The sequence below is a fragment of the Schistocerca piceifrons genome, chromosome 1, assembly GCF_021461385.2.
Source record: "Schistocerca piceifrons isolate TAMUIC-IGC-003096 chromosome 1, iqSchPice1.1, whole genome shotgun sequence".
NCBI lineage: Eukaryota > Metazoa > Arthropoda > Insecta > Orthoptera > Acrididae > Schistocerca > Schistocerca piceifrons.
In genome coordinates this window covers 305801280-305812571 of record NC_060138.1, presented here as the reverse complement: position 1 = coordinate 305812571, position 11292 = coordinate 305801280, and positions in this window count along the sequence as shown.

Sequence of the window (11292 nt, the reverse complement as noted above, 5' to 3'; positions counted from 1 at the left end):
TTCAAATTAAAGTAACTGAAAACAGAGAAATTCGGTGTCATTCAAAAATGCACTCCTCAACGACATTTTATTAACAAGGGGACAGGCAGTTCATTTATGTAGCAATAATAAATTCAGATAAAACACAGATGTCAGTGTAAAGGTTACCCAAACAGTAGCAACAATACACAATGTGCACCTCTCAGATAGCAGCGCAGGCGTGTATTCTCGCTTGGAAACAACCATAAAGGTGTTGAATGGCATCCTGCGATAGATTGTCTCAAGCATCTGGCACCTTTTGTTGTAATTCGGCAATGGAGAACGAGTAAGTTCTGTCATCAACAGGTCCACACGTGTTAAGTTCTCGAGCGGTCTGGTGATGTTCCTGCCACGGCAGTTGTTCTAACCAGGAAGAGCACGTCGCGTCCCCGCAGCCGTCATTGATGTGTGATGCCCTGTTGTTGAAAGAGCACATCGCCTTCCTGTCGAATAAATGGCACAAACACGAAATGTAGCCGCCATTTGTAACTGTTGGCTCCATCCCATTCAGCCTGGGCTGTGACCTAAATGACTCCAATTGGCTCCAAGCACTATGGGACTTAACATCTGAGGTCATCAATCCCCTAGACTTAGAACTACTTAAACCTAAGGACATCACACACATCCATGCCTGAGGCAGATTTCGAACCTGCGACCGTAGCAGCAGCGCGGTTTCGTACTGAAGCGCCTAGAACCGCTCGGCCACAGCGGCCGGCAGGCTGTGACCTGCGCCTCGTGGGCGAATCCACTCCGGAATAGGCCACACACGTGTGTATGTCCATTAGTCTCATACAGACGGGACCTACTCTCGTCACTCAAGACGACAAAGCGCCATTCCACTCTCTAGTCAACTCTTTCACCTCACCAGTGCAGCCGCGGTGTCGTAGTGTCAGTGGAAGCCTTGTCAGAAGTACACATGATCTTAATCCTGCTGCTAGCAGACGGCTCCAGATGGTCCTTGGTGAAACAGCAGGTACATAAAGTGCCCTGATTTCTTTCCTTGGTTTTGTTAGATCGACCACCGCTGCTCAAACGACGCGTGAAGCGTGACGTGCATCTGTACTACGTGGACATCCAGAACCTGGTCTACGGCTGTGGTAATGTTTCACAGACCACTGCTGAAAGCAGCGTCACACTACCGATACACTGTGCTCAATACGCGCAGCTATCCGTTGACACGTCCATCCAGCGCTCCAAAAGCCCACCATGCGGTCCCATTAAAATGGATGACATTGTTCAACGGGAGTACGTACTCGTTGGCTGGGCGTGTTTGTACCCTAGAATCAATGTTGCAGGCACTGTTCATTCTTAAACTCAGCACAGTTACTGCCGCCAGTGTCAAAACAGATCGCCCACTGACAGGACTCCTGCGAACCATCGGATCACCGATGACCGCGGCAAATGAATCTCTAACACTACAACTCCTCACTATGCACATGTTTTATTCCGGTGCCACAGAACACAGTGCTTGAGCGTGACGCATTTTTTTTTCCGGCGGTGTATAAATGGTAAATTCATTCACCTTGGTAGGATACACATTAAGGTTATCTTACATTAATAACATTTCAAAAAATGTTCAAATGTGTGTGAGTTTTTATAGGACCAAACTGCAGAGGTCATCGGTCCCTAGACTTACACACTACTTGAACTAACTTAAACTAATCTGTGCTAAGAAGAACACACACACACATGCCCGAGGGAGGACTCGAACCTCCGGCGGGAGGGGCCGTGCTGCCAGAGCATGGAGCCTCTAACCACGCGGCCACTCCGCGCGGCAGTAACACTTCAAATGTCTTTGTTAAATAAATATTTTTTTATAAAATTGTTCTGTATGACATGGATTTTTGCGAAGGGCAAAAATGGAATATTTGAGACACCCGAAATGTTGTTTCCGAGGAGAGCAGGAGACTACACAATAGGAGACCGAAAAATCAATATAGAATTAAGGACAAAATTACAAATGCATAAAGTGCAGACGAAGGCCTTCAGCGTCAATAATAATGAAGAAATTTTACAGACAACAAAGACGTGTAACGATTTGGAGAACTATGAACTGAAACGATCACACTGATTCAGCCGATGGTAATGACGATTACTTGGTAGGAGATTGCTTAAAAAACACTCGCTCCGCACTTTCTAGAATGGTGTGGGATCCGTACCACTTGTGTTCCACAGGAAAAATTGAACGTATACAAAGGAAGGCACACTGGCTATCGTAGGTTTCTTTCCTTCTTGTAAGACTATCACGTAGATGCTGAGAACAGCTGGGAGACAGACATCCACTGACCCATGGAATCCTGCTCACCACGTGAGTAAACAACAATCCCTACGTGGGACTCCGAAAAGGTTAAGCTAATTACAGCATGCAGAGAGGTGTTTCAGCATTTCTCCTGCGCTCCACACGCGAATATTCGCGGTCTCGAGGGACTTGTCACGGTGCGCGCGGCTTCCCCCGTTGGAGGTTCGAGTCCTTCGGGCATGGGTGTGTGCGTTGTCCTTAGCGTAAGTTAGTTTAAGTTAGCTTAGGGACCGATGACCTCAGCAGTTTGATCCCATAAGACCTTACTACAAATTTCCAATTTTCACACCCAAACACCAAGACCGCGCGAGGTGGAGCAGATATTGGCACATTCATCTCTTATCCGGGAGGACGACGGCTGAAATATCCGTCTGGCTATCCTGATTGTCTTTCCCGTGATTTCCGTAAACCGCTTCAGATATTTGCGATTGCAGTCTTTCTCAGCGTATTCCACTGACGAATTCTTCTCAGGTTATCAGCTGAGTCAGAAGATGACGGTACGAAGCGCATTTAAACGTTACGACAAGACAACGCCACCACTCGGCTGATAACCCGAGAAGAATTCATCAATCGCTCCTGATAATTTCCTGGATGGTTCCTTTTAAAAGGGCACTGCCGATTTTCTTCCGTAATCCGAGATTGTGGCCGGTCTCCAGTGAGTGCGCTGTAGACTGGTTGTTATCATTCATTTTCCTCCCTTCTTTCCTTGTTTTCGAACAGAAAGGGTATAAGCTATAAGGCACTAGGAGGTATTTTGTGCTAGGCGCTTCACGGCGAATGACAGAGGAGAAATGTAGATGAAAATGAAGATGAAAAAAATAAGGATATATGTGTGGTTGTAGATATAGCATGAAGTGAAAGTGCATCGAGTTAGATACCTCGACGTAATGATGGTGACGTTTAATCGAGCGTTAGATTGGTATTGATAGAGGCTTTTGGATAGCAGTCATTATAATCTGAAAGTAACTGCAGGAATATACAGAGTGTCACAAAAAGGTATAGCCAAACTTTCAGGAAGCATTCCTCACACACAAAGAAAGAAAATATGTTATGTGGACATGTGTCCGGAAACGCTTACTTTCCATGTTAGAGCTCATTTTATTACTTCTCTTCAAATCACATTAGTCATGGAATGGAAACACACAGCAACAGAACGTACCAGCGTGACTTCAAACACTTTCTTACAGGAAATGTTCAAAATGTCCTCCGTTAGCGAGGATACATGCATCCACCCTCCGTCGCATGGAATCCCTGATGCGCTGATGCAGCCCTGGAGAATGGCGTATTGTATCACAGCCGTCCACAATACGAGCACGAAGAGTCTCTACATTTGGTACCGGGGTTGCGTAGACAAGAGCTTTCAAATGCCCCATAAATGAAAGTCAAGAGGGTTGAGGTCAGGAGAGCGTGGAGGCCATGGAATTCGTCCGCCTCTACCAATCCATCGGTCACCGAATCTGTTGTTGAAAACCGTACGAAAACTTCGACTGAAATGTACAGGAGCTCCATCGTGCATGAACCACATGTTGTGTCGTACTTGTAAAGGCACATGTTCTAACAGCACAGGTAGAGTATCCCGTATGAAATCATGATAACGTGCTCCATTGAGCGTAGGTGGAAGAACATGGGACCCAATCAAGACATCACCAACAATGGTTGCCCAAACGTTCACAGAAAATCTGTGTTGACGACGTGATTGCACAATTGCGTGCGGATTCTCGTCAATTGGGCCAACTGGCGGTGAATCGAGGAAGTGCAGTACATACTGACGAAATTAAAATGAGCTCTAACATGGAAATTAAGCGTTTCCGGACACATGTCCACATAACATCTTTTCTTTATTTGTATTTGAGGATTTTTTCCTGAAAGTTTGGCCGTACCTTTTTGTAACAACCTGTAGTTAATACTTCTGATGAAATAAAAGGTAATGAACTTGTTCTTCACAACGAGTTTAGTCTCGTAAGATTGAGGATTGCGAACCCTGACTTAGGACTTTCGGAAAACGAATATTTGACGTTTCCTGGGGTTCCTGTGACCACGATCTCCGTGTAGTGAAGAGTAACAGCTTGTGGTTTTATTTGAGTATTTCCTTGATACCAGCTGGACAGCGACGCTTTAATTCTTACGAAGTGCATTACACTCAAGCAGTCCCAGAGAATTCTTGCAATAAAATTACACCATATTTTAAGATTTCAGTCGGCCGTGTATTCATTCGACATGCTCTACACCTGAACGATGAGAACATGCAGGCAAGAGCCACAGAATTTATTCATTTTCAGGTTTTATCTCATAAGTTGCATCTCAAATCATCATCAGTTAAATTAGTCTTAAGTAACAACACAATTAAATCAAAACCAAAGAATAAAATTCCAGTTTGAAATAAGAGGTAATTCCTGACATAGTAATTGCAGTTTTCGTCTTCTGGCCTCCCAAAATTTCCACGAATTTACTCGACAAGAGAGGTGTTGTTTATCACGAATAGGTTTCCTAGTGAAATTCCAAGAGAATGCGTTCCGGAAAGAGTCGGGCAACATATAACTTTCTCCCAAATACGACTCGAGAAGTGATCACCACGAAGAAATCAGAGAAATTGGAGCTCACGTGGAGTTTCACAAGAGAAAAAAAATCATTGTTCCCATGTGCTATTCGTGAATGGGTTTAGGAACGTAGGAGGGGGGGGGGGGGGGGGTCAACTTTCCAAGCCTCATGGTGGAGTCGCCTCTTTGCCCTCATGACTGAACGAAGATGGTGGTACTAGAGATACCCTCTCCCATCAGGAACCGCAAGGTCACTCGCAGAGTGCGTGTATAGACGCACGTATACAGACGGCTATGTTCACACCAGAGTATCAGTTGAGAAGCGGAAAGATGACAGACGCATATATGTCAGCAGCTTTCCAAGCCTCATGATGGAGTCGCCTCTTTGCCCTCATGACTGAACGAACATGGTGGTACTAGAAATACCCTCTCCCATCAGAAACCGCAAGGTCACTCGCAGAGTGTGTATGTAGACGTACGTATACAGACAGCTATGTTCACACCAGAGTATCAGTTGAGAAGCGGAAAGATGACAGACGCATATATGTCAGCAACTTTCCAAGCCTCATGATGGAGTCGCCTCTTTGCCCTCATGACTGAACGAACATGGTGGTACTAGAAATACCCTCTCCCATCAGAAACCGCAAGGTCACTCGCAGAGTGTGTATGTAGACGTACGTATACAGACAGCTATGTTCACACCAGAGTATCAGTTGAGAAGCGGAGAGATGACAGACGCATATATGTCAGCAACTTTCCAAGCCTCATGATGGAGTCGCCTCTTTGCCCTCATGACTGAACGAACATGGTGGTACTAGAAATACCCTCTCCCATCAGAAACCGCAAGGTCACTCGCAGAGTGTGTATGTAGACGTACGTATACAGACAGCTATGTTCACACCAGAGTATCAGTTGAGAAGCGGAAAGATGACAGACGCATATATGTTAGCAACTTTCCAAGCCTCATGATGGAGTCGCCTCTTTGCCCTCATGACTGAACGAACATGGTGGTACTAGAAATACCCTCTCCCATCAGAAACCGCAAGGTCACTCGCAGAGTGTGTATGTAGACGTACGTATACAGACAGCTATGTTCACACCAGAGTATCAGTTGAGAAGCGGAGAGATGACAGACGCATATATGTCAGCAACTTTCCAAGCCTCATGATGGAGTCGCCTCTTTGCCCTCATGACTGAAGGAACATGGTGGTACTAGAAATACCCTCTCCCATCAGAAACCGCAGAGTGTGTATGTAAACGTACGTATACAGACAGCTATGTTCACACCAGAGTATAAGTTGAAGAGTGGAAAGGTTACAGACGCATATATGTCAGCAACTTTCCAAGCCTCGTGGTGGAGTCGCCTTTTTGCCCTCATGACAGTGTGCTCTCCTAAACGTTTAATCTGGGACGATACTAACGCGAAGACGGCGGCGGCGCGGCGCGGGTTTTCGCGCCGCCTGAGCGACTACCTGCCGACCAGACCAGCAGGTTGGCGGCTGCTGGCCGGTGTCGGGTGGGACGCGCGCCGGCGCTCCGCATCGGCCAGCGTGCTCCACCGGCTGCGATAGCGCTGCCTGAAGAGCCCGCCGCAGATTACGGGGATCCAGCGCGAGGCACCGCGGCTTCCGCCCTTTCTATCAACCAATCAATCATAGTGGGCTTTGGCTGCCGCCGGGGCGCGCGCCCGCTCCCTGCAACCTTTGTCCGCCCTTCCTTCCTTCCTTCCTTCCGCTCGATTCCCCAAATCGCCGCCCTGTAAACAAAGGGCTGCCTGCTCGATTATCCCTCTGCTGCGACGGCGCTCCTGCCGTGTTTTCTCGGCTGCACTCTCCTCAAAGGCTCCCTCACAGGCCTCCCCTTATGACTACATCTTCACCAAAACGCCAAATAGCGGGTCCATATTTGCCAGGAGCGTTCACGGAGAGTGGGTCTCGATAGGGGAATCAATTCTGCGACCACCGTTGCCGTCGATCCTGGGTATGAACTACGTCTTGACTCGCACAGTTTTAACGAACGACGCGTTCCATTTCACCTCCCTTCAAAAAGCCCGTGAGACGTCGCAGTCAGCGCTGTAAAGTGCTTCCGGTGAAATGAAATTCGCTACGTCTGCATCTTTACTCTGCAGACCACTTTCCATTATTAGTGTCTTCTCCCCGGTTCATTCACATATGGAATTATTGCTGAAACAACTTTGCGCGTACCCAATTTAATATAATTTTCTCTATCGCTAAGAGAAGGTGAATAGGGAGTCACACTATTACATCTGGTATTGGCAACTTTAAAGTTGGCTTTCAGGGGGTTGTTGACGTCGTCTATCTTCAAACATCTACCAGTTCACTATCTCCATCTTCTCTGTGATACTGCTACATGTATCAAACAAACCTATGACCAACCGCACTGATCTCTTTTGCATAAGTTCGATATCTCCTTCTGGTCTCATTTCGCACGGCTCCCACATTCTTCAGTGATATTCTAGGATGCATCGCACGAGTGTTTTGTAAGTAGTCTCCTTTCTAGGCTGACTGAATTTTCCTAGGACGTTACCACGGAACCCTGTCCACCCCCGGTAGCTGAATGGTGTCGGCACGGTAACTCACCGTGTTTGGTCAGAGGGTTGGTTGCCCTCTGTAAGAAAAAAAAACTGAGTTGATGGATCAACAACGAACTGAAACGGGTGTCTTGCGACGTCCGCCCCGAGCAGATACAACGAACGAAAACGAACAAAATGAGATTAAAAAAATAGGTCAGCGTGACGGATTGTCAATCCACTGGGCGTGGGTTCGATTCCCGGCTGGGTCGGGAAGTTTTCTCCGCCCAGGGACTGTGTGTTGTGCTGTCCTCATCATCATCCTATCATCCTCATCGACTGCAGGTCGCCGAAGTGGCGTCAAGGTGAAAGACCGGCACCCGGCGAACGGTCTTCCCGATGGTGAGGCCCAGCCATACGCTTAAATTGAATAAAACCAGTGAAACCGCTCTCTCTAAGACTGAACCCATCTGCAAATTCCATTTTACATCCCTGCAAACTTTCCAAGTATTTATGTGGGTTGACTGATTGCAGTTACGAGCCACTGATGCTGCAGTAAGAGAGTCTACTACGTTTCCTCGTTTTGTGAGAAGCACAATTTTACGTCTCACAACTTTAAAGCATCTCTGTAAACTTTTACAGAAGCGTCTAAATATTTGTGCAGCTTTATTCTGGTAATCCTTCTTTGTAGATAACTGCGTAATCAGCCTAGTATCTGAAATCTGCAAGGTCGTTTTCTGTCGTGACCGTTATCCATGGCTATTAAATACGACATTTCCGACATATAATATTTTTCTCTCTGCAGTAGAGTTAGTCTATTGAGGTATGCAGGAGAGGTACTGAGAAACTGACAAGAAAGGGAAGAGTAGTGTGTGGAAAGCGCTACGCTGGTCGTGAATTGTGTCTCAGCCATAAGAGCACTGTCCGCAAAAGATAACAGTTTCAGTTCAGTGTGTAACACTGCTTGGCCTAGCTAATCACACTGCAAGAAGTGGGCTACGTGTTTCACCTGGTTGACAGCAATGCCTTACTGAACTTATGGAAAGACCAAATCTTCACCAGGTGACAGTCTGTGCTACGAGAATGAGTAAGACCAACTACGTAATGACTGGAAAAGATTCAATAAGAAATCTAAGACATTTTTCATTTTTCTGAAAGCACATTGATTTTATTCAGGATTCCGATACACGACCAGGATGTATACGTGGACAAGGAAAAAAAATTCCCTGATTTTTTCCGGATTTGCTGGTTAAAAATACACTTTCTCCCGAGTGAAAATACACTTTTTCCGTGTTAAGTAACAGTATACTCTTCCTCGGCACTGTAAAACTCATCAAGTCTTTGAATGTTTATGTTTTTATATACCGACGCTTTGAAAGACCTTTGATGTGCAGCAACATGTACGCTGCATATTTCCGTATTACGAAGGTATAAATTTGAATTCCACCAAACACCGCATGTCACTTTCCGAAGCATTGAAATCGAGTTTGCGAGGCGGTTTTGTAAGCCAGTCATAGCTCATTGTCACGTGATCTCGCCAGCTGATGACAGCATAGGACAGGTGATGTAGTAAGCCAATAGCAAGATCCAGTCATAGCTCATTGTCACATGATCTCGCCAGCTGATGACAGCATAGGACACGTGATGTAGTAAGCCAATAGCAAGATCACTCTTAAGTAGCGCGAACACGCAAGTAAGAAAAGTTAATGGTTTAAATTAATATACATAGCATTCACATATAATATTGGTCTCTAATAAGCTGGAAGAGAAGCTAAGCTTCCACATATAATGTTGATCTTTTTTGCGCGTGTTACACTTTAAGATACATCACATAAATGTGCCAGTAAAAATTTTAATAACGACGTAAATGTTTGATCTTCCGGGCTTGAAATTCTTCTAAATGGTCGTCCTCAAAGAGCTGATTTTTAAATGAGACTGAAACGTTTTGTGAATTCAGTAATTCATCGTACATTCTCGCACATAGTTCATCTTGCGTAAAAGGAAATTTGGTTTGAATGTAACGCTTTTCAAATCACCACTCGCAATTTTTCCTGCAATCTGTTAGAAATAGGTTCGTTTCAGCAGTTGGAAGAGAGCGCCTGATAATACGCGTCACCGCGCTTACGCAGCTACGATGGCGCAGGAAGCCCATATGTTCGTACGTGTAAAACATTAAAAGATCTTACATTATGTCATAAAAGAAACAAGACATCAGAGGATACTTCAAAAGCATCGGAATTTAGTGACCCATGCAAAAAAGCATAATTCGGCTTAAAATACACATTCATATGTCCAGAGTCGTATGTAAATTTTCTTGGCGTACCAGTACTGTATTATCTCATGTTTGGTGCTTTATTATGGCATAATGCCATACGTGCACTTGAAATCCAGCGAACAGTTGCAACTAGCCAATAGTGTGAAATTAAACACTTCGTTTCAAATAAAACAGAAAATATTAATGAAAGCCAAAGCTCTTTAGCAAACCGACAAAAATAACTTCATTGTTCTGCAAGGCGATTAATGCTCGACTGTCAGGAAGGTGGAAATAAAATCAAAAACTAATAACATGTTTTAGCCTTCCGTAATCATGGGAAAGTATTTTAATTTATTTGCTAAGTCCCGGCCTCAAAAATCCGTTTGTTATCATTTAACGTGAGAGCAATAAACGACGAGGAAACAAGAAAACCACTGAACTTAAACACAGGTCACGTGGAGACGATCGATCTCCCCACCACAATTCAGACTGTTCTGGGCATCAGCGCCAGATTTGCTACATTTCCGAACCGTGGCAATATTAAGTAGTGGCGCCCAGCCATACTTCTGTAACCAGAAGCGAAAGAAGGTACTACTCATACGCGACTCAACTGCGCATGCGCAAGAGCCCGCCCGACACTGCTCAAAGGAATCAAATTTAAACAGTTGTCACGTCACGGTCATCGGAGGCAATTTGTTGTTAGGAAGCATTGCATAGTCTTCCTAAAGCCTTTGACTCACTTTGCTGTTGGCAGACGCTTGTATGAGCAGAGTTTTGTTGTTCTATACGGCGCATTTCCTTTGGAACTTAAGTTTTATGTATCCTTTGTTAGAGTATTGGTTGTTACCAGTCAAAATCACAAACATTTTGCTGAAAACTAAAACAATGAAAAACTCCCGGAATTCTAAAATATTCCTCGGTTTTCCCGGTTTTCTCCCGGATGAAAAAATTCCCGGGTTTTTCCCGGATCTCCCGGTTGGCCCGGCTCGTATACACCCTGACGACGCTATTTCCCTCTCTTTTGGTTACAAAACCCTATTTTTCAACGTAATCTCCGTTTAATGCGACGATTTTAAGCCAACATACTCGGCGGAGCTGTATGCCAGCATGGTACCACTCTACTGTTGTACATCGGATTCATTGTCTTGCTGCATCAATAATCTCCCCTTCATCCAGCTACTGCTTCCCGCGGAGTGCATCCATCATTCGGACAAATACATGGAAGTTGAGAGATTCGGACTGTAGGGTGGACGAGGAAGAAAATCCCAACGAAGTTCTGTGAGCTCCTCTCAGGTGCGCAGACTTGTGTGAGGGCTTCCGATGTCATGAAGAAGGATACCTTCGTTTGATTTTTTGTGGCGATGAGCACGCTGAAGTCGTTTCTTCATTTTCTTCAAAGTAGCACAAGGAGCTCCAGATTGGATCATTGGACTATAAGGGACGACAAAGAAAAACCCCTTCAGAATCTCAGGTCGCCATGACTGTACCAACTGAGAGTTCGAGTCTGAACTTTTTCTTCGGATGAGAGGTGGTAGCCGTTTTGGTTCCGGTTCGAAGTGATGACCCCATGTCTCATCGTCTATGACGATGTTCGACAAAAAATCGTCAAGATCAGTCTCTTAACGTGCAATAAATTTCCTCAAGGATAGTCCTT